Genomic DNA, 24,636 nt, shown 5'->3' with positions numbered 1-24,636 from the left:
CGGATGTACTGCCCCTCTCAAAGGAAACTCCACGTGACATTCTTGAGAGAGGCTGCTCTATAGCTTCAAGATACGAGGAATACGTGAACCTTAAGAGAGCGAGTGCTGCCAACTTCCCTTGAACTGTACATTCGCCTGACATGTCATCTATGCCACACATCAAAGATATGATTGATCCTTGGTCCTAATGGTGCTCCAGCAGCTGCTGTTGATGGCTTGTGGTCACAAACCCACACGCAATTTACGAGGAGGGAGATTTTTCACAAACATATCCAGGCTCTACGATTCCATGCCCCGCCATTTACGAGCCCTAATTGCAGCTAGTGTAATGACACCGCACTGAATTAGCCAGAAATCATGTACAGATCTGTAGCCTTAATCAATTGTATTTTGTCCTGTACATGATCTGCGGCGTGAATCTGATTTCACTCGTATGTATCGCTATTGATGCTACTATTTTGACAACTACTTCCCTAAATACCCAGGCTCATCCTCGATCAGTGTAGATCAAGAGTAGATCTACTCCACAAAACAGACAGAAACAGCTGAGGGAGAAATGGATACGCAATGCTCCTGTTTAATTTTTGTATTTAGCTGCTGAACATTGTCCATCTGTACGGGGAAACAGCGAATGTATAAATTAAGAGAGACGTACGTTTGAACGAGGCCGTAAGGAACGTTACTTACCGTGCCATATATCCACTCATTCAGTGGCAGTATATTTCATCCAACACTATTCTTCCAACAGGAGGAAAGCTACCACGGTGCAAATTATTAAGTAGACGTAGTACCATAAGAACATACTTATAAAAAGTACTTAACAGAATTTTCTAGATGTACACCTGTAACAGCTCATGCATCCAAGTTGCTTACAAGAATAATATACAGAAGAATGGAAAAGAAAATTGAGGATGCACTAAATGACGATCAGTTTGACTTTACGAAAGGTAAAGGCACAAGAGAGACAATTCTGACGTTGCGGTTAATAATGGAAGCAAGACGAAAGAAAAACCAGTACTCGTTCATAGGATTTGTCGACCTGGAAAAAGCGATCGACAATGTAAAATGGTGCAAGATGTTCGAAATTCTGAAGAAAGTAGGAGTAAGCTATAGGGAGAGACAGGTCTTATACAATATGTACAACGGCTCAGAGGGAATAATAAGAATGCACGACCAAGACCGAAGTGCTCTTATTAAAAAGGATGTAAGACAAGAATGTAGCCTTTCGCCTCTACTGTTCAATCTGTACATCGAGGAAGCAATGATGGAAATAAAAGAAAGGTTAAAGATTGGAATTAAAATTAAAGGTACATCGAGGAAGCAATGATGGAAATAAAAGAAAGGTTAAGGATTGGAATTAAAATTAAAGGTGAAAAGATATGTATGATACAATTCGCTGATGACGTTGCTATCCTGAGTGAAAGTGGAGTAGAATTGCATGATCTGCTGAACGGAATGAACAGTCTAATGCGTACAGAGGACGATTCGATTTGAGTGTAATGAGAAGTAGTAGAAATGAGAACAGCGAGAAACTTAACATCAGGATTGATGGTCACGAAGTAGATGAAGTTAAGGAATTTTCCTACCTAGACAGTAAAATAACCAATGAGGGACGGAGCAAGGAGGACGTCAAAAGTAGACTAGCAATGGCAAAAAGGGGATTCCTGGCCAAGAGAAGTCTACTAATGTTGACTATCGGCCTTAATTTGAGGAGGAATGTACGTCTGGTGTACAGCATTGTATGGCAGTGAAACATGGGCTGTGGGAAAAACGGAACAGAAGAGAATCGAAGCATTTGAGATGTGGTGCTGCAGACGAATGTTGAAAATTAGGTGGACTTACAAGGTAATGAATGAGGAGGTTCTGCGCAGAATCGTAGAGGAAAGGAATATGCGAAAAACACTGATAAGGAGAAGGGACAGGATGGTAGAACATCTGTTAAGACATGAGGGAATGACTTCCATGCTACTAGAGGGAGCTGCAAAAGGCAAAAACTGTAGAGGAAGACAGAGATTAGAATACATAATTGAGGATGTAGGTTGCTTGTGCTACTCTGAGATATAGAGGCTAGCACAGGAGAGGAATTCGTGGCGGGCCGGATCAAACCATTCAGAAGACTGATGAAGAAAAGAAAAAAAAGAACACCTGTGGACACCCAAGCAACCTTGACTCGATCTTCAGGTCACAAAGATTGCGATGTCACCGGCAAGTGTAAAGAACTCTAGCATGAACGTCTACCACAAGATTTCCACCTGACTCAAAACCTAATGAAGAAGGTTGCAGAGGGTTGATTTTCCCCATCGTGATTGGGACTCAACTGCTTCCAAATGAAAGAATAGAGATGTGACCACGTTTTGAACAATTAGGGTTATTGTGAAAGTGCTGCTTCTGACTGCGGTGCAGAGGAACGGACAATATGGCATATTTTGTAGAACTGCCCATTCCATGCATTTAAAGGTAATGTGAAAATCTTGCGTGAAGTGACAACCAGTGGTTCTGTATGGGTGTCAAATTAAAACATTTATTAGCTAATACATTGTGCACCTGTTTGTATATGTTCTGCAGTGCCATACTCAGCTAATAATAATAATAATAATGTTAAATTCCGCAATAGCTGGACGCAAGCCCAGATGGCATCCAGCAAAACAGAACCAACAAGGAAACCTACGACAAAACAGAGAAAATTGCAGACGTAATTCGCAATATATATGTGCAATAATACGATCGCCTCGAACGAATTGAAAGGAACACGATGATCAGGAAAATGTTTTACTTTTTCCATTCAAACGTCATAACCACAATACCTTGGTTTAGAAATACCAAATAAGCCCTTAAAACACGTATCTTTGGTGGGCAGACATGTTGTATCTTTAATGAACTTCTGCCTCTCAGTGTCTCTAAGACACAGAAGCATCGCTTAAGTATCACTGCTGTGAAGATTATATTCAGTTGATTTAAACGCGAATGGCTATAAAATGTCGTGTAGGACAACACGGTGTACTTTTCCACTCCAAGAGTGCTCCTATTACTGCACAAAAGAGTAAGTAAAATTATTAAAGGAGATCAAGGGATCTTGTCTACTTGAATGATAGATAGAATTCAGTATCATGACATATATAAACATAAAAACATGAGTTGAATGGAACATAAGGCAACATAACACAATGGTAATACTTTACGGCCTGTTCACAGAGTAAGGTGTTCCGCTAGACCATCGAAAAAGTTGCCAAGACTTTAATTGTGACTGCGATTAATACGAATGATCCTGATCGTGAACTGAAACTGAAACAAACTACCACAATACACTTGATCCGATAGCAGCTGTTGCTGCATGGGCACAAGTGAAGTAAGAGAAATTCATTCTAAAGATTCCCAGTGCCAACACTGAGAAATGTTCACCACATCTTCGTAGGAAACTCGAGATGTAGTGTCCAGTGTGCCTTGGTGTTGGGTCGGACGGTAGAACTGTTAATATTTTTAAACAATATTGTGAGTCCGATGTATAGATATTAAAAAAATATCATTACCGGACCTCGGTATATCAAAAGTACCGATATCTCGACGGAAAAAAAATATCGACCTACCGGGCAATAAAAATATCGGCTAACCGTTGTAAATATACACCCTGCTTTAAGTGTTGATTTATCATTAGATAAGCTGCACGTCAACAAGCTGTCCCCCTTAGAGCAAGAATTGAAAGGAAAACGACGCGGTTCACACTTGGCGATAACCACTTTCCTAACAATGGTACCTGCATATAAGTGGCGCAGTAAAAGGTGTCCGATGCGTCCATCGTTCAGTTTCCTCACATATAGGATTCGTCCAGAACACTTCATGTTGACTTGATAGTTTTTCATTTTTGCCAATGCCAGCGACGTAGCAGTTGTAGTGTCAAAATAGCGTGATGAAGTTAAACTTTGCAGTTTCTGTCGGTAGCTTCGAGCGCCGATTACGTCAACATTTCTCCTCACACGCCTCCGCCCACAGCAAAGACCAGTCTTCCAATCTAGACTTTTCTTCATCATCTTCAGTAACTGTTTTTGAAGAAAGCTGATGTGAAGAAGTAGCGCATTAGTAGTGTTAAAAGTTATGTTTAATGCAACTGGTTTGCTATTTCTTCACATCGGAAATCTTGTTATTCCATTAACCCCCCCCCCCCCCCCCAAGTGCAGTCGGACTTCTTTGTGGCACCTATACTTGGTTCACACAGTGAAAGAGAAAGCCTGGGCGTGATGAAAGCTCAAAAAGTAGTTCGACTCCTTCACACAGCGAAAATAAAACTATGTTTAAATATTTCCAGAAAATTGCGAAAAACATAACAAAATATAAAACTATCCGCCTTCGATATTGCCATTTCGATTTCAATATATAGAGGAAAAATAATCAGGAGATATATATAGATACGTTTTGGAAAAACTATCGCTATATTGGTGTATTGATATTTTATCAACAGTCCTATCGGAAGGCAGACTTCCATCTCCTCTTCTCTTTCACATCCACCTTCAAGCCCATACTCCAAATTCAAAACCAAATCTAATCCTCAGTTCACAACTGAAGTTCAACCACACTCCTCTGAAATTCGTGACTGAATATCTTAGCTCCTCAACTACACGCACGTCTGCAGAAAGCTCCATGTGGAGTTGGCGCCAAAAAGGAAAAAACCACCAACTCAGAAAGCACTCCCGCGTCCATTGCGCATCACTTCGTGAGCTGTACAGTCCCCCTCAATAAGACGGGAAAAAACTGTTCCTCTAACATCAGCACATATCGAGACATAGAGCAGGCGCCTGCTATAACGATTTCTGATATGGCGGACCACGTTCCGATCAGCACATTGTTGTATTGCACTAGCAAGAGACTGCGCAGTCTTGTGCGTCTACGTGACTTTAAAAAATATAATTAATTAGCCCAGATGGGCAATATATCCACCTTCGTCAGAGCGGATGCACTACTACGTCTGACCTCCTGAGATAATCTCAGAATAGGGATATAGACAGGCACTGCGGATAGGTGGGTATGTGCGTCGGCCGTGTGGCGTGCCGAGATAGTTCTCGCACTTGCGATAACGCTGTGTCCCGGAGTGCGCAGTGGTTAACGCACCTGCCTAATAAGCAGGATATCCTGTCTTGCAATCCCGGTCTAGTACATATTTTCACTTGTCGCCGCTGATTCCATGTCGCGATGCAGCTGACATCAGTAATCCCTTCCCTTACCTCTCCTTTCACTCCACCTCCATCTTCAGTTTACATACACTCCTGGAAATTGAAATAAGAACACCGTGAATTCATTGTCCCAGGAAGGGGAAACTTTATTGGCACATTCCTGGGGTCAGATACATCACATGATCACACTGACAGAACCACAGGCACATAGACACAGGCAACAGAGCATGCACAATGTCGGCACTAGTACAGTGTATATCCACCTTTCGCAGGAATGCAGGCTGCTATTCTCCCATGGAGACGATCGTAGAGATGCTGGATGTAGTCCTGTGAAACGGCTTGCCATGCCATTTCCACCTGGCGCCTCAGTTGGACCAGCGTTCGTGCTGGACGTGCAGACCGCGTCAGACGACGCTTCATCCAGTCCCAAACATGCTCAATGGGGGACAGATCTGGAGATATTGCTGGCCAGGGTAGTTGACTTACACCTTCTAGAGCACGTTGGGTGGCACGGGATACATGCGGACGTGCATTGTCCTGTTGGAACAGCAAGTTCCCTTGCCGGTCTAGGAATGGTAGAACGATGGGTTCGATGACGGTTTGGATGTACCGTGCACTATTCAGTGTCCCCTCGACGATCACCAGAGGTGTACGGCCAGTGTAGGAGATCGCTCCCCACACCATGATGCCGGGTGTTGGCCCTTTGTGCCTCGGTCGTATGCAGTCCTGATTGTGGCGCTCACCTGCACGGCGCCAAACACGCATACGACCATCATTGGCACCGATGCAGAAGCGACTGTCATCGCTGAAGACGACACGTCTCCATTCGTCGGCCTAACGGTGTGCGGGACCGTAGCCCAGATTCATGGAGACGGTTGCGAATGGTCCTCGCCGATACCCCAGGAGCAACAGTGTCCCTAATTTGCTGGGAAGTGGCGGTGCGGTCCCCTACGGCACTGCGTAGGATCCTACGGCCTTGGCGTGCATCCGTGCGTCGCTGCGGTCCGGTCCCAGGTCGACGGGCACGTGCACCTTCCGCCGACCACTGGCGACAACATCGATGTACTGTGGAGACCTCACGCCCCACGTGTTGAGCAATTCGGCGGTACGTCCACCCGGCCTCCCGCATGCCCACTATACGCCCTCGCTCAAAGTCCGTCAGCTGCACATACGGTTCACGTCCACGCTGTCGCGGCATGCTACCAGTGTTAAAGACTGCGATGGAGCTCCGTATGCCACGGCAAACTGGCTGACACTGACGGCGGCGGTGCACAAATGCTGCGCAGCTAGCGCCATTCGACGGCCAACACCGCGGTTCCTGGTGTGTCCGCTGTGCCGTGCGTGTGATCATTGCTTGTACAGCCCTCTCGCAGTGTCCGGAGCAAGTATGGTGGGTCTGACACACCGGTGTCAATGTGTTCTTTTTTCCATTTCCAGGAGTGTATAATGTATCACAGTTGCGGATTCTGTGTGTAGTCTATTCTTTCGGTCATGTCCTAAAGAACAGGCACCTCGCATGCACTTAACTTTAAAAAGAGTTCCAGCATTCTCGGCCACCCAATGTCCGGCCTCCAGCAGACTTTTCCTGAAAGGAAGCTTCCCAGGAAACGATATGGAGGCCCCTGCCGAAATGGCGGAATGCGTTCCGACTCGGGCCGGGAACAATTCTTCTCCCACATTCCGACGAAACTCGGCGTTAAGTTGCAAAACCGGGTTTTTCTCTGTCTTCAGGGATAATACGAATACGCCATGTTCCTGCGTTGGGCTCTTCGCTCCCTGTGGGTAGTGATCACCCATAGCTCAGAGCCCTCTGCGACAGTTCCTGCTGTGTGAAAGTGCCACCCCGGGTCTCCTCCACTTCTCTATACCTGCAGCCTGCCGTATTCTCCAAACCGGCACCATTAAGCCTCACCTTCCACAGCCGTGGCTGTTTGAACAAACCAAGCGCTCGTCTCCTCCACCTCAACTCCATGCTTCTAGCTACTATTGAATTCAACGTTACAGTCACCGTCAGCACCCTCTAATAGTTTAACTGACCATAGCTCAGGTAATTATCAGTTCGACTTGAGTAAATAAAGTCGAAGATATCTTGATAGAAAGGACCTGCGATCTTGCAACCTATACTCTTACAAATCAAAGCAAAAGAGAACAAGCTACACTGAGACGCGCAACGTGAAACAAGATGCAGTGTCCTTTGGACACAGCAGCGTAAGCCAAGTGCACTTACAAAGAATGAAGAAAATTTGTGTTTCAAAGAAACCAAACTTCCCTGACAAATGTAACAAGGCTTATCATGGTCCTACGTGGTTTCAGCGAACTGGTAATAATACTAATGCACTTAAGGAAGTGGAAAATGTCACATGGCGAACTCGTTGACTTTATTCTATCAAACTGATACTCTAGTATTTCCATTAATACAGAATTCATAGATTAAAATTTCATATTTATGCGACCTATTTTTACTATTTTCAGTGCAGAAAGAAACCTTCCTGCACGTGAAGAATAGAATGAATACATGATGCCTACTGGGATTGTCTAAGTTATTGGAACTTTTCCAATAGAGATTGCCAAGCAGAGGAAATGCACGTGTATCTTATCGGCGTCTTTCGGACTTTAAGAAACGTCGAATCACCAAAGTGAGAGTTTCTTAGTGACAGACTTACAGCAGTTATTGCAGAACGAGTAGTAACGGAGTCTACTCAAGACAATAGTGCAGCAAGAAGAGTGGGCCAGGGTCCTCCAGAAGGGCTACACCACCAATGATCATTCCGCTAGCTAATACGGAAAGATGGATGGCAACATCTGAAATCCGGGCAGACATTACAGACTGGGTGTCACCACGAAGCTGGAAGCTTGGCTGAAATCTCAAGTTTCCATTCTTCGTTTACCGTTGACATCATACCACGCACATCTGTGACTTACATAGTGTAGAAACAGAGTGAACTGGGACGTTGAGCGAAATTTTGTAGTGTTCAGCGATGCCTCGTTTCTGTTTGTGTTGGTCAGATCCACCACTACATGTCTCTCACCGACTATGTGAGAAGTCACAAGAAGCACTGATTCTCGAGACCCAGCTCTCCATCTCCTCGAATAATGGTGTGTGTGTGGATTGGGGGGGGGGGGGGGGAGGGGCGGATACTAGCTACGATAATATGACTGATTTGCTTACTGTTGAAAGAGATTGGTTGCTCCCCAGTATATGGCAACAACGTTAAATCCTGTTGGTATAGTCTTCATGACCAATGTAGCAAATGGAATATTGAAGCAAAATAATGCAGTACCTACCACTGCAACTTACCCCAAAATGCTGAGGAATGTTCAGATTCTTGACTGCCCAGCCCTGTCTGCTGAGCAGTCATCCATAGATAATGTATGGGATGAGATAGGAAGACGTATTACCAACATATCAGCTTACAATCAGAAATCGTCGTGAAATGGCAAAGCACGTGTTTCAAGCATGATAAGAAATTCATCAAATGACTTTAACAGTCTGTTTGCTTCCATGCCACAACTAATACGACAGGGTATTCGTGCCATTGCGGGCCACGCATGGTACTGATATGGATGATGTTCTATTCGGAACTGATACCAACAGCTTAGTCATTTAACACCCGTTATGTGATGGACATCACAAATTCAATATGGAAGGTGATTCCGTGATGAAGTTACAGACTTTCATGGATGATGGAGAAGGGTAACTGTGTCAATTTGAAGTGTCCGAAAATGACCATGTCGAAAGTTATAAGTAAAAATCTTTCTGACGTCCCTGACTGGGGACCTCTTCTATTGCAAGCTTTTTGCTTTCTGTGTGTTGGGAGGAAGCAGTGTTGTGGTCTTAGGTCCAAAGACTGGTTTGATGCACCTCTCCACGCTACTCTATTGCAAGACTTTACATCTCCGAATAACTACCGCAACCTACATCTTTCTGTTTACTGTATTCATCTCTAGATCCCCTTCTACGATTTTTACCCTCCACATTGGTGATCAATTGGTGTGGCAGAAAGTGTCCTATCAAATGATGTCTTGCTCTAATCAGGTCGTGCCACAAATTTCTTATCTCCCCAATTATGTTCAGTGCCTCTTCATTACTCACGTAATCAACGCATCCAAACTTCAGCATTCGTCTGTAGTACCGCATTTCAAAAGCTTCTATTGTCTTCTTGTCTAAACTGTTTGTCGTCCATGTTTCACTTCCACACATGGTTACACTTTATACAGATAATTCCAGAAAAGACCTGCTAACACCTAAATCTATATTCTACGTGCCTTTGCCAGTCTACTTTTTATATCCTTCTACTTCGGTCATTATCAGCTATTTCAATGCTCAAATAACAAACTCATATAATACTTTAAGTGTCTCGTTTCCTAACGTAATTCCCTCAGCGTCACGTGATTAAATTCGACTACATTCAATTCTCCTTTTTTTGCTTTTGTTGATGTTCATCTGATGTCCTTCTTCCAAGACACTCTGCATTCCGCTGAACCGATCTTCCAAGTCCTTTGCTGTGTCTGGTAGAATTACAATGTCGTCGGAGGACCTCAAAGTTTTTATTTCTTCTTCCTGGATTTCATGCCGTACTTGGTTTCCCCTATGCTTGCTCCCTGTGCAGACTGAATAATATCGAGGCTAGTCTACCAGCCTGTCTCACTCGCTTCTCGACCACAGCTTCCCTTTCATGCGCCTCGACTCTTATAACTGCCGTCTGGTTTACGTACAAGTTGTAAATAGACTGTCGCTCAATGTATTTTACCCCTGCTACCTACAGAATTTCAAAGAAAGTAATCGAGTCAACATTGTCACAAGCCTACAAACGCTATATGTGTAGGTTTGCATTTTCGTAATAAGGTGGGAGTTAGTATAGACCAAAGCAAGAAAAACTATACAGTTAACTTGGGCTCTGAAGTGCGCTTGTTCATCGAAGGTGCCTCGAAACAGATCTCTCCCGCTGAACAGGTTCTCACGGCTCTTAAGTTGTACATTTTACAGCCCCTTGTTTCCTATACACTTTTTCTTCCCAAAAATATAGAAAGCAAAGAGATTGAAAGAGAAGATGTCCACTGTCAGAAATATCAGAACTATTTTCGTGTATAACTTTCATCTTTCCAGACGAGGGTACCTTACCTCATATTGACACATATACTTTCTCCTTCATCCCTGAAAGCTTGTAACCTTATTGCGGAATATCGGAAATATCGGACTGGTATGCTGGTGTAACACCTTCAGTTCCAGTCGGAGTATAATCTCTGTCTCTCCCTCTTTCAACGCCTCTTTATCCCGTCTATCCTTTCCCCTCACCCGACCCCTCTCTCACTTTTGCTCATAATTCGCCATTTAGTGATACTTTTTCTGGTCATACTTGGTAATGTGCCCTGGACGGAACCATCTCCTACATCAGTTTCTGCGATGAACGCTTGGTAGCCCCCATCAGTTTTCGGGCCAGGCAAGATATGTGACACCGCCAGGGGAGAGCCGCCACAAGAAAACAAGCCTGACCTCGCTGCAGCTGCAACTCCAGCTCCAGCGGTCCGCCGGCCGTTCCGCTGACGTCTCCAGCCGGCGCTCCGCAGCAGAATTGGACCGCGGCCAGGCTGACGCGCAGTCGGCCATTGTCTATCTGGCCGGGCAGATTTACTGTTATTACCGACAACACATACATTACCGCCTCAAAGGAAACAACGAGGACAACGAAATCGGCCGGCTTACATGGCCCCGGCTCCGCCATTTCTGTGCCACGTCAGGTTCCCGAGCGCCGGCTATTTCATATCAGCGCCGGAGCGGTCGTCGTATGCGCGTCGTTTGCTGCTCTTCTGGCAAGGTTTCCCGTCGCTGTGGAAGATCTTATTATGCAGATAACTTTAGTCGACCATTTAACATCCAGTGAAAATCGTCGAGGCAGAACCTAGGAAACGTCACAAGCTTCTAAATTGGGAGCACCGACTGGCAGTACTAATATGTGGATCCTCAATTGTTCTTGCAGACTATCGATCGTATCCGTCGACATAGCTTCAGTTATTTGTTTTCCTTGTAGCACCTTTTTAGTCACATCAGTTTTTTTGTAGTTCCGTTTACTCGTGAAAGATATTTTCTCACTATTGTACGTTAATAGATAACAGGGTTTCAGTTTTAACACCAGAAGATTTACTGTTGGTAATCATTGTGTTAATGTAGCTTACTTTACACAAGACGTGTTTCGGGAAGTAATTCCTGTTTTAATTCTCATTTTCAAGAGGTCCTTTTATTGCTGTACGGCGATTTAAATGTGATGCTTTTAGTGTGTAAGCTATTGCATCATTCTGGAAATTTGGTTCTAACACAAACAACCAAAAATTTCTCTTTTTTTAACTATTATTCTGCTAAAAATACTTTTGGATCTGAAATTAATTGTACCTACGAAGATTTAAGTACATGCCTCGCGATTAGTTGGCCACATCAGAGATTACCAGTTTTGTAAATACGGTGGACTTTTCATACTGCCCGTTCGATTAAGTTGGACCTTCGACTGCGCACCCGCACCAGCACCCTACAGTAGTTGCAGGAAGGCTGCACGTAGAGTCGAGCTCGTGCGTGTTGCAGCCATAACGTCTCAATTACGGTGCGTGCTCAGAAAAGATAATTTCTTGGAGCAGACACTCTAAGATATTTTTTTGGAAATTCAACCACAGCAGTACTGTTTAATATACACTCCTGGAAATTGAAATAAGAACACCGTGAATTCATTGTCCCAGGAAGGAGAAACTTTATTGGCACATTCCTGGGGTCAGATACATCACATGATCACACTGACAAAACCACAGGCACATAGTCACAGGCAACAGAGCGTGCACAACGTCGGCAATATTACAGTGTATATCCACCTTTCGCAGCAATGCAGGCTGCTATTCTCCCATGGAGACGATCGTAGAGATGCTGGATGTAGTCCTGTGGAACGGCTTGCCATGCCATTTCCACCTGGCACCTCAGTTGGACCAGCGTTCGTGCTGGACGTGCAGACTGCGTAAGACGACGCTCCATCCACTCCCAAACATGAACAATGGGGGACAGATTCGGAGATCTTGCTGGCCAGGGTAGTTGACTTACACCTTCTAGAGCACGTTGGGTGGCACGGGATACATGCGGACGTGCATTGTCCTGTTGGAACAGCAAGTTCCCTTGCCGGTCTAGGAATGGTAGAACGATGGGTTCGATGACGGTTTGGATGTACCGTGCACTGTTCAGTGTCCCCTCGACGATCACCAGAGGTGTACGGCCAGTGTAGGAGATCGCTCCCTACACCATGATGCCGGGTGTTGGCCCTGTGTGCCTCGGTCGTATGCAGTCCTGATTGTGGCGCTCACCTGCACGGCGCCAAACACGCATACGACCATCATTGGCACCAAGGCAGAAGCGACTCTCATCGCTGAAGACGACACGTCTCCATTCGTCCCTCCATTCACGCCTGTCGCGACACCACTGGAGGCGGGCTGCACGATGTTGGGGCGTGAGCGGAAGACGGCCTAACGGTGTGCGGGACCGTAGCCCAGCTTCATGGAGACGGTTGCGAATGATCCTCGCCGATACCCCAGGAGCAACAGTGTCCCTAATTTGCTGGGAAGCTGCGGTGCGGTCCCCTACGGCACTGCGTAGGATCCTACGGTCTTGGCGTGCATCCGTGCGTCGCTGCGGTCCGGTCCCAGGTCGACGGGCACGTGCACCTTCCGCCGACCACTGGCGACAACATCTATGTACTGTGGAGACCTCACGCCCCACGTGTTGAGCAATTCGGCGGTACGTCCACCCGACCTCCCGCATGCCCACTATACGCCCTCGCTCAAAGTCCGTCAACTGCACATACGGTTCATGTCCACGCTGTCGCGGCATGCTACCAGTGTTAAAGACTGCGATGGAGCTCCGTATGCCACGGCAAACTGGCTGACACTGACGGCGGTGGTGCACAAATGCTGCGCAGCTAGCGCCATTCGACGGCCAACACCGCGGTTCCTGGTGTGTCCGCTGTGCCGTGCGTGTGATCATTGCTTGTACAGCCCTCTCGCAGTGTCCGGAGCAAGTATGGTGGGTCTGACACACCGGTGTCAATGTGTTCTTTTTTCCATTTCCAGGAGTGTACATTCCTATTAGATCCTGATTTAATTTTGTGCAACATTTCAAGTTCTGTTCTTATGTCAATGAATTTGTGTCCATCCAGTGTATGGTTTATGACAGCTATGTGCCTGTATGTTGCTGATGTCGCTGCAATGCCTCAATTAGCAATATATAGTACACTCTAACACAAAAAAAAGCCAGTCACGAAGAAATTATCCGAATGGGACGGAAATCTATAGATGTGATGTACACGTAAGACGAACAAATGATTACAATTTCAAAAAAAAAAAAAAAAAAAATGGTCGATTTATTCAAGAGAAAGAGTTTCAGAAATTTGGTAAGTCAGTAAATTGCTGATCCCCCTCTGGCCCTTACGTTAGCTGTTATTCAGCTTGGCATTGATCGATGGTGTTTTTGGACATCCTCCTGAGGGATATCGTGCTAAATTCTGTGCAACTGGAGCGTTAGATCGCTAAAATCTCGATCTGGTTGGAGAGCCCTGCCCAAAATGCTCCAATCCTTCTCAGTTGGGGAGCGATCCAGCAACCTTGCTGACCAAGGTTGGGTTTGGCAAGCACGAAGAGAAACTGAAGATTCTCTCATCGTGTGCGGGCAGGCATTGTCTTGCTGAAATGAAAGTCCAGGATGGTTTGTCGTGAAGGGCAACGAAACAGAGCGTCGAATATTGTCGACACACCACTCAGTTGTAAGTGTGCTGCGGATAACAACCAAAGGGGTTCTGCTATGAGAAAAAATGTCATATCAAACCATCACTACAGGTTCTCGGGTGGTATGGAGCATGACAACCAGGTTGGTATCCAACTGTTGTTAGGAGAATCTTTAGACACATCTTCGCTGGTCATATGGGCTCAATTGGAAGAGGAACATCGCCGGAGGCGATTATACTCCAGTTAATGAGACTTCAGCCAAAGACTTGTCTGGAGATGCCATGGATCACGGTGGGAGACCAACCTGACAGTTGCTCACCATAAGCCCCAACGGGACTCAAGGTTCGCCATTTCTGTTCATAACAGGACCTCTTTGGTCGTCATCCGGCGCACCCTTACAGCACAGTGGTTTGTCAACGATATCCTACAACCCGTTTTGTTGGCCTTCAGGGCAAGCCATCCTAGGCTTACATTTGAGCAAGATAATGCCTGCTCCCACACGCGAAAGAGTTTCTATTGCATGTCTTCGTGATTGCCAAATCCAACCTTGGCCAGCAAAGTTGCCGGAGCTCTACCCAATTGAGAACGTTTGGAGAATTATGGGCACAGCTCTGCAACCAGCTCGGGCTTTTAACAATCTAGCGCTCCAATTGCACAGAATTTGGCACGATATCCCTAAGAAGGATATCCAACAACACCATCAATCAATGTCAAGCTGGATAACAGTTTGTATAAGAGCCAGTGGAGAACCATCACGTTATTGACTTCCCAAATTTCTGAATTTCTTTCTCTTGAATAAATCAACTATTTTTTTCCATATTTTAACTATTTGTTTGTCCGTACATGTATATCACATCTACAGATTTCCGTCCCAAACGGATATTACTTTCGTACTGTGTCTATTTTTGTCTTAGAGTGTATCTATTCTCCACGTTTGCAACGAATCAGATTTAGCGAGTTCACTATAGTATGTCAGTTCAATTCTCAGTTACCAAGCTAATGTAATCTAATATAATCCATAATTCAAGAAAGACCTGCGCAAGGGTGCAAACGAGGCAGTGAGCAGTTGAGGCTAGTCGCATACTGCATCACCATTGAAAACTGGACGTCAAAGAAAAATTCCTGAATAACACTATTGACATAGCAATGTGAAATACACTGAAGCGATAGAAACTGGTACACCTGCCTAGTATCAGGTAGGGTCCCCGAGAGCACGCATAAGGCCGCAAGGACCTGACTAATGTACGAACTAGAGCTGCAGGGAATTGATTCCAGTAATTCTGCAGGGCTGTACATAAATCCGTAAGAGTACGAGGGTCCTTCTGAACAGCGCGTGGCAAGATATCCCAAATATGCTCACTAATGCTCATCTCCGGCGAGTTTGGTGACCAGCGGAAGTGTTTAAACTCAAAAGAGTGTTCCTGGAGCCACTCTGTAGCAATTCTGGACGTGTGAGGTGTCGCATTGTCCTGCTGGAATTTCCCAAGTCGGAATGCACAATCGGCATGAATGAGTGCAGATGATCAGACAGGATGCTTACATATGTGTCACCTGTCAGAATCATATCTAGACGTATCAGGGGGTCCACACCACTCCAACTTCACACGCTCCATACCATTACTGAGCCTCCACGGTCCTCTGCTGACATACAGTATCCATAGATTCATCTGAATTCATGAGGTTGTCTCCATACCCGTGTACGACCATCCACTCGATACAATTTGAAACGAGACCAGTCCAACCAGGCAACATGTTTCCAGTCATCAACAGCAAAATGTCGATGTTGACGGGCCCAGGTGAGTCGTAAAGCTTTGTTTTTTTTGCAGTCATCAAAGGTACTTGAGTGGGCCATCGGCTCCGAAACCCCATATCAATGATGTTTTGTTGAATGGTTCACAAGCTGACACTTGCTGATGGCCCAGCATTGAAATGTGGAGCAATTAGCGGCAGGGTTGCACTTCTATCACGTTAACGCTTCTCTTCAGTCGTCGTTGGTTCCATTCCTTAGGAATCTTTTTCCGGCCACAGCGATGTCAGAGATTTGATGTTTTGCAGGATTCCTGATATTCATGGCACACTTGTGAAATGATCGTAAGGAAAATCCCCACTTCATCGCTACCTCGGAGATGCTGTGTCCCATCGCTCTTGCCCCGAGTATAACACCACGTTTAAACTCACTTACATCTTATTAGCCTGCCATTGCAGCAGTAACCCATTGAACAACTGCGCCTTACATTGGCGTTGCCGACCGCAGCCCCGTATTCTGCTTGTTTACATATCTCTGTATTTGAATACGCATGCCTATATTAGTTTCCCTCCCCATGAACCATGGACCTTGCCGTTGGTGGAGAGACTTGGGTGCCTCAACGATACAGATAGCCGTACCGTAGGTGCAACCACAACGGAGGGGTACCTGTTGAGAGGCCAGACAAACGTGTGGTTCCTGAAGAGGGGCAGCAGCCTTTTCAGTAATTGCAGGGGCAACAGTCTGGATGATAGACTTATCTGGCCTTGTAACACTAACCAAAATGGCCTTGCTGTTCTGGTACTGCGAACGGCTGAAAGCCAGAGGAAACTACAACCGTAATTTTTCCCGAGGGCATTCAGCTTTACTGTATGATTAAATCATGATGGCGTCCTCTTCGAGTAAAATATTCCGGAGGTAAAATAGTCCCCCATTCGGATCTCCGGGCGGGGACTACTCAAGAGGTCGTCATTATCAGGAGAAAGAAAACTGGCGTTTACGGATCGGAGCGTGCAATTTCAGATCCCTTAATCGGGCAGGTAGGTTAGAAAATTTAAAAAGGGAAATGGATAGGTTACATTTAGATATAGTGGGAAATAGTGTAGTTCGGTGGCAGGAGGAACAAGACTTTTGGTCTGGCGAATACAGGGTTATAAATACAAAATCAAATAGGGGTAATGCAGGTGTAGGTTTAATAATGAATAAAAAATAGGAGTACGGGTAAGCTACTACAAACAGCATAGTGGACGCAGTATTGTGGCCAACATAGACACGAAGCCCACGCCTACTACAGTAGCACAAGTTTATATGCCAACTAGCTCTGCAGATGACGAAGAAATTGATGAAATGTATTATGAGATAAAACAAATTATTCAGGTACAGATGGGAGATGAAAATGTAATAGTCATGGATGACTGGAATTGGTCAGTAGGAAAAGGGAGAGAAGGAAACATAGTAGGTGAATATGGATTGGTGCTAAGAAATGAAAGAGGAAGCCGCCTGGTGGAATTTTGCGCAGAGCATAAATTAATCACAGCCAACACTTGGTTCAAGAATCATGAAAGAAGGTTGTATACATGGAAGAACCCTGGAGATACTAAAAGGTATCAGATTATATAATGGTAAGACAGAGATTTAGGAACCAGGTTTTAAATTGTAAGACATTTCCAGGGGCAGATGTGGACTCTGACCACAATCTATTGGTTATGAACTGTAGATTAAAACTGAAGAAACTGCAAAAAGGTGGGAATTTAAGGAGATGGGACCTTGATAAACTAAAAGAACCAGAGGTTGTACGGAGTTTCAAGGAGAGCATAAGGGAGCAATTGACAGGAATGGGGGAAAGAAATACAGTAGAAGAAGAATGGGTAGCTTTGAGGGATGAAATAGTGAATGCAGCAGAGGATCGAATAGGTAAAAAGACGAGGGCTTGTAGAAACCCTTGGGTAACAGAAGAAATATTGTATTTAATTGATGAAAGGAGAAAATATGAAAATGTAGTAAATGAAGCACACAAAAAGGAATACAAACGTCTCAAAAATGAGATCGACAGGAAGTGCAAAATGGATAAGCAGCGATGGCTAGAGGACAAATGTAAGGCTGTAGAGGCTTATCTCATTAGGGGTAAGAGAGATACTGCTTACAGGAAAATTAAGGAGACCTTTGGAGAAAGGAGAACCACTTGCATTAATATCAAGAGCTTTGATGGAAACCCAGTTCTAAGCAAAGAATGGAAAGCAGAAAGGTGGAAGGAGTATATAGAGGGTCTATACAAGTTCGATGTTCTTGAGGACAATATGAAGAAAGAGGAGGTAGATGAAGATCTGAAAGACCTGAGTCGAAACAAGGCCCCCAGGGTAGACAACATTCCATTAGAACTACTGACAACCTTGGGAGAGCCAGTCCTGACAAAACTCTACCATCTGGTGAGGAAGATGTATGAAACAGGCGAAATACCCTCAGACTTCAAGAAGAATATAATAATTCCAATCCCAAAGAAAGCAGGTGTTGACAGATGTGAAAATTGCTGAACTATCAGTTTAATAAGCCAGGTCTGCAAAATACTAAGGCGAATTCTTTACAGACGAATGGAAAAACTGTTAGAAGCCGACCTCGGGGAAGATCAGTTTGGATTCTGTAGAAATGTTGGAACACGCGAGGCGACACTGACCCTACGACTTATCTTAGAAGAAAGATTAAGGAAGCCAAACCTACGTTTCTAGCATTTGTAGACTTAGAGAAAGCTTTTGACAATGTTGATTGGAATACTCTCTTTCAAATTCTGAAGGTGGCGGGGTAAAATACAGGGAGCGAAAGGCTATTTACAATTTGTACAGAAAGCAGATGGCAGTTATAAGAGTCGAGGGGTATGAAAGCGAAGCAGTGGTTGGGAAGGGAGTGAGACAGGGTTGTAGCCTATCCCCGGTGTTATTCAATCTGTATATTGAGCAAGCAATAAAGAAAACAAAAGAAAAGTTCGGAGTAAGTATTAAACTCCATGGAGAAGAAATAAATACTTTGAGGTTCGCCGATGACATTGTAATTCTGTCAGAGACAGCAAAGGACTTGGAAGAGCAGTTGAATGGAATGGACAGTGTTTTGAAACGAGGATATCAGATGAACATCAACAAAAGCAAAACGAGGATAATGGAATGTAGTCGAATTAAGTCGGGTGATGCTGAGGGAATTAGATTAGGAAATGAGACACTTAAAGTAGTAAAGAAGTTTTGCTATTTGCGGAGCAAAATAACTGATGATGGTCGAATTAGAGAGGACTAAAAATGTAGACTGGCAATGGCAAGGAAAGCGTTTCTGAAGAAGAAAAATTTGTTAACATCGAGTATACATTTAAGTGTCAGGAAGTCATTTCTGCAAGTATTTGTATGGAGTGTAGCCATGTATGGAAGTGAAATGTGGACAATAAACAGTTTAGACAAGAAGAGAATAGAAGCTTTCGAAATGTGGTGCTACAGAAGAATGCCGAAGATTAGGTGGGTGTATCACATGACTAATGAGGAGGTATTGAATAGAATTGGGGAGAACAGGAGCTTGAGGCACAACTTATCTAGAAGAAGGGATCGATTGGTAGGACATGTTCTGAGACATCGAGGGATCACCAATTTAGTATTGGAGGTCAGCGTAGAGGATAAAAGTCGTAGAGGGAGACCAAGAGATGAATACACTAAGCAGATTCAGAAGGATGTAGGATGCAGTAGGTACTGGGAGATGAAGAAGCTTGCACAGGATAGAGTAGCATGGAGAGCTGCATCAAACCAGTCTCAAGACTGAAGACCACAACAACAACATATTAATTTCCTTGGCGCTTCAGTGTAGATCCGTCCTGCAGCTCCATTAAAAGTGCCATTAATTTGGCCTAGACATCTGTACGTATTTTCCTACTGAAACACGAGAAATAATTCTTTAGTGCAAGTAAAACTTTCAATTTCTAGTGGCGTGCTGAACGTACGGGAACTATCTGGGAGATTAAAAATCTGTACATCTTCAAGACTTGGACTTTCACCCTGTATTTGTTGGCAAGGCAATTTGCCAACCTAGTGAACGTCATTCCCGACGAAAGACTTCATTCTGCCAGAACCTTCTTTTACAAACTTAAGGAGCTCTCGTGCTTACTCTGGTAGACCAGCGATTATAAGAGAGATAATATCGTGCAAAATAGTTTAGTCCCATCCTAAAGGTCGTTTCCCTAACGAAAATGTTTTTCTGTGCATTAATGCACACTAGAATAAAATTCTGCAAATGGCGAACGACTACTCCAAGCTGGACCTTGCTTCCAAGAAAAAAAGCTGCCAAAAGAAAATCAATGTTCTTAGACCATTGGGCGCACTCGTATTTCTTACCCGGTGAAGGGGCTGTAAGCAAAACGCAAAACTCTCAAGTTCAAGTTCCTAACTGGAACGCAATTTCAATAAATCAGATGGCTTAGGTTTTGTAACTCTTTCAGAGGAATCAAAATTGGCTGTCAATCAGTAACTGAACTCAGGCCAGGTATATACAGTTACATTGAGAAGACTCTAATCCGGTTCATTCGACTTTGTTGATTTTCGGTTGTTGCACCACGTACATTTTCGGCGTGGTGACTGTCATATTTACAGTAAAAAGAGCTATTACGTATAGTTATCAGGATATATTTAGCAGAATATGTTCTATGGAAGCTAGGTAGGTTTAGAAGATTTTCTCCGACGAGAGTATCGTATATGAAAGACAAGAAAATACGAGAACCAGTCGATGCTCTTCTAGTTCACGTAGTTGGAACCTTCCCGTAACCACTTCTCACATCCAGCCGTCGCAATTCTACAGCAGATCACGCTCAACAAATACCACGCTCCAGCTGACATTCAGAAACTGTCAGCATGGTCTACGAGGCTGGTTGTAGGCCTGTATCCACCAGTCAACATTCTGGGTTTTCCTGATCGAGACATATTTTATAGTTCTCTTGCGCCGTCATGTCGGTCCATCATCACCCCTGTTTATTGTGGTATTTTGAATATGCCTGAAATATGATGGATTCTGCCTGATTTGCCTGGTGCACTTCTTACACTATGTTGATTGTACTCGAGAGAGAGAGAGAGAGAGAGAGAGAGAGAGAGAGAGTCCTGCCTCGGGCATGGATGTGTGTAATGTGCTTAGGTTAGTTGGATTTAAGTAGTTCTACGATCTAGAAGACTGATGGCCTCACATGTTAAGTCCCATAGTGCTCAGAGCCATTTGAACCATTCTAGTTACCGACAAGCTACAGTTTCTTGTAGTTGACTTAGTCTGTCGCACATCTATATATTTGTTACTCGGTGTGCAGAAACTGCGCGCGCAGAGAAGTGCTGGCAAGTCGGAGTAGGGCTGTGTTACAAAATCTAAAATGTGACAGTCGGAGCACAGAAAGCGGCGCTCACAGGAAAGAGCCACAACTTGTCCATCTCAGTCGGCACATAGACATAAAGCCAACGTATGAGGAAGTGTTTGCATCACTATGATTTATTATTACACACGACTTTGTTAGCAAATGGTAACCTACCGCTACCAAAATACTAGAAAAGCGTCTTACTATATTAACTTTCACTGTAGACATGTCCGCTCCCGGTTGCTGAGTGGTCAGCGCGACAGATTGTCAATCCAAACGGTCCGGGTTCGATTCCCGACTGGGTCGGAGATTTTCTCCGCTCTGGGACTGGGTGTTGTGTTGTCCTAATCATCATCATTTCATCTCCATCGACGCGCAAGTCGCCGAAGTGGCGTCAAATCGAAAGACTTGCACCAGGCGAACGGTCTACTCGACGGGAGGCCGTCGTCACACGACACGACTGTAGACATGGGAGGGGTAATGAAAGGGTTATTAACAGTGTGACTAATGGAGCACGATTAATAAGAAGAGCATTGTTACAAGGAGAATAGAGACTTTATTTTTAAGGACTACATAAAAGGTGTAACGCATGCTGAGGGAGTAACAAAACAAATAAATGCAGACAAACTGTATAATTTAAGGACACTAAAAGAAATTCGAGAAAGAAAGGCGGAGGCAGGCTTGCAAGAATACTACAAAAATTGATGAATTTCATTTTTTTAAATGGTTTAGAAGATTATCTGTTGGAGAGTTCAGTGGCTAGTAAGACAGTAAACGTCACAAGCAATGAAACGATTCGCATAGAGGACCCGGTACTTTAATAAATAACAAGGATTAGAAGGCGATAATGAGAGATGTGGCACGTCAAGGATTGATATCTTTTTCGAGGTGCTGAGGGAATCGCAAAAGGATGATAAGAAGTGGATAAATAATTCAAAAGACAGAAATAAAGGTGAAATAAAGGGGAAACCGCATTCCAAATGTCAGGAACAGAAGAGAAAATGGAGGGAGAATTAGTATGAAGTGAAAAAATTGCATAAGAATGACTGGACGTTAAACACAGGTAGGATGTGTGTATGTTCTAGCTCTATTCCTCAGTGAAGGTTTCAGGTCAATAAGTAGCGCATATGATAGTCACGATCTCTTTTTCAACTGTAGGAATCCTAGATATTTATTACAATCACTAAGCCTAGCTCTTCTACAAAAATTAGTAATGAATGACAGACAACACATCTTTGATGTATTGTACATAGTTAACTATTATTGTGGTTTGTTCACAAAGTCCAGCTCCTACTAGTGAGATAGATTCTTTATTGAATAAATTCATTCGCTGGGCAATTGCAAATTATCTTCTGCTAGAACAAAGCATTTAAAATTACGATGTTATTATGCGTCAGTTCTATTTACAGCAGCTGATAACAGTTTACAAGATGAATGAAACAATACCAGTTGATGAGGTACATGTATTGAAAACTAAATCTGAGAAAACTGACATTTACGTTTTACACAACAGGAAATTGAAGCCAGCAGTTAAATGATATTGGAATTTTTGTGACCAGTTAGCAATTCAGGTGCGACTTCTGTCTGAAGGCGTTTTTCTAACTTTTAACGTATGGAGAGTGCCGTATAAGATGGTTACACCTTCTTGTGGAAAAGGCGGGAATGGCAGAGAAAAGAGGGTAGCGTTGAACAGCGGCTGTTGCAGACAGTGCAATACCGAGCCAGTAGGAACGCTACCCGCTGACGCTAAATTCAGCAGTCCAAACCGTTTGACACACTTGGCAGTCAGAGCTTAGCTATCACAAACTGAATTGATTTGTTTCATTTTTGTGATTTCTTTCTTCAAATGTGGGGGGGGGGGGGGGGGGCGCAGGCGAACTTGCAGCTGAGAGAAACTGCTCTTCAGTCAAAGAACTTGTTAAAATAGAATGAAGTTAAAATAAAATGTGAAAAGAAGAAAAACAACTGGTTGAAACAACAAAAAAGGTTATCTAAATACGACGACGAGTGCTTGACAGGAGACCGTTGTGGCGTAGATGATAAGGTGAATGATGATGTTTGGAGGCTCTATTACCAGGCCCAGGTAGTAAGATTTGTGAAATTATGTCAAAAGTGAGGAAAATGGACTTGAATGGAGAGCTGATGTAGAAAGTTAGTGGCGGGAATATGTAAGATTTTACTGCAGGGTTGGGGTAACGGGGTTGCATCAGGTTGTGCTGGTAATGGGGAATTTGTTCTATGATCGGGGCGGAATCAGACAAATAAATCTAGACAGAAGAAAGTGAAATGAGAGTGGTTCTGGGATCATGTGAAATATAGACTGGGCAGTTATCTATACTTTGTTGAAAGACTTACGGTCAGTCAAAGAGATGGATGTTTTTGAGAACAGTGGTTACGAAGCGGACTGTATCTTTGGTTGAGGTACGTAAGGAGTTGTGGAGCGGTGTTCCGAGAGAGGTGGAGCGAAACGGTTTCTATAGGTTTGGTGGCGGGAAGCTTACGTTTTCACTCATAGGAGCTGGTTGGGTTTTAGACTGTAGGTGTCACGACATACGACGGGATTGTATATACGGGCATTGTTTCAGATGATTACTGGCTATGTAGTGAGGATAAGTGGGAATGTTTTTACCTTCTTGGGTAAAGAGGTCTTTTTAAGCTAGGCATTTGAGGCATTAGTATAGCTGACTTCGGAATCTAGAGAGAACAATGTAGTGTCTTCGCTGGTAGATGAGAGTGTAATTGGCAATAAAGTGGCCGGCCGCCGTGGCAGAGCGGTTCTAGGCGCTTCAGTCCGGAACCGCGCGACTGCTACGGTCGCAGTTTCTAATCTCGCCTCGGGCATGGATGCGTGTGATGTCCTTAGGTTAGTTAGGTTTAAGTAGTACTAAATTCTAGGGGACTGATGACCTCGGATGTTAAGTCCCATAGTGCTCAGAGCCATGTGAACCAAGCATATTTATCGTTATTTGAAGTAGATCCTGGCAATATATGGATACGGAATGTGGAATCGGAGTTACCACGAATTCGTAGGGCTTTGCAGACCTGAAAAATAAGGACTGATGTTTAATTCTCGCTCTACTTTATCTTCTGTAATCTTCGAATCAACTCCCTTTGAGCATGGCAGTTGAAAGGGGTATTGTTCTTTGTTTACTATCAGCTTCTCTTATAACTGGGATACACAGACGGCAGTAACGCTTACGTTGTTTCTCAGACACCGCGCAAAGTCATCTGCAACACTGCGCATCTGCAATAACATTTCTGCGTAGGCCGCCCCACACGGATGCTGATCGCAGAGACAATTTCCTCCGCACTGGATGATCGGGAAGTGAACCATGACTGAGACACCGACATGGCAAGAGTATAAAAATTCGTTACTTTTGAGGAAATTGATTTTAAGTTATGGTTTTCATCTCTTTACTGCGAAAGAGAAAGATACACTACTGGTCATTGAAATTGTTACATCACGAAGATGACGTGCTACAGACGCGAAATTTAACCGCCAGGAAGAAGATGCTGTGATATGCAAATGATCAGCTTTTCAGAGCATTCACATAAGGTTGGCGCCGGAGGCGACACCTACAACGTGCTGAATATGAGGAAAGTTTCCAACAGATTTGTCATACACA

This window comes from Schistocerca gregaria, chromosome 2, assembly GCF_023897955.1.
Source record: "Schistocerca gregaria isolate iqSchGreg1 chromosome 2, iqSchGreg1.2, whole genome shotgun sequence".
Taxonomy (NCBI): domain Eukaryota; kingdom Metazoa; phylum Arthropoda; class Insecta; order Orthoptera; family Acrididae; genus Schistocerca; species Schistocerca gregaria.
The sequence above is the reverse complement of the archived record's forward strand: the minus strand, read 5'-3'. Positions refer to the sequence as shown.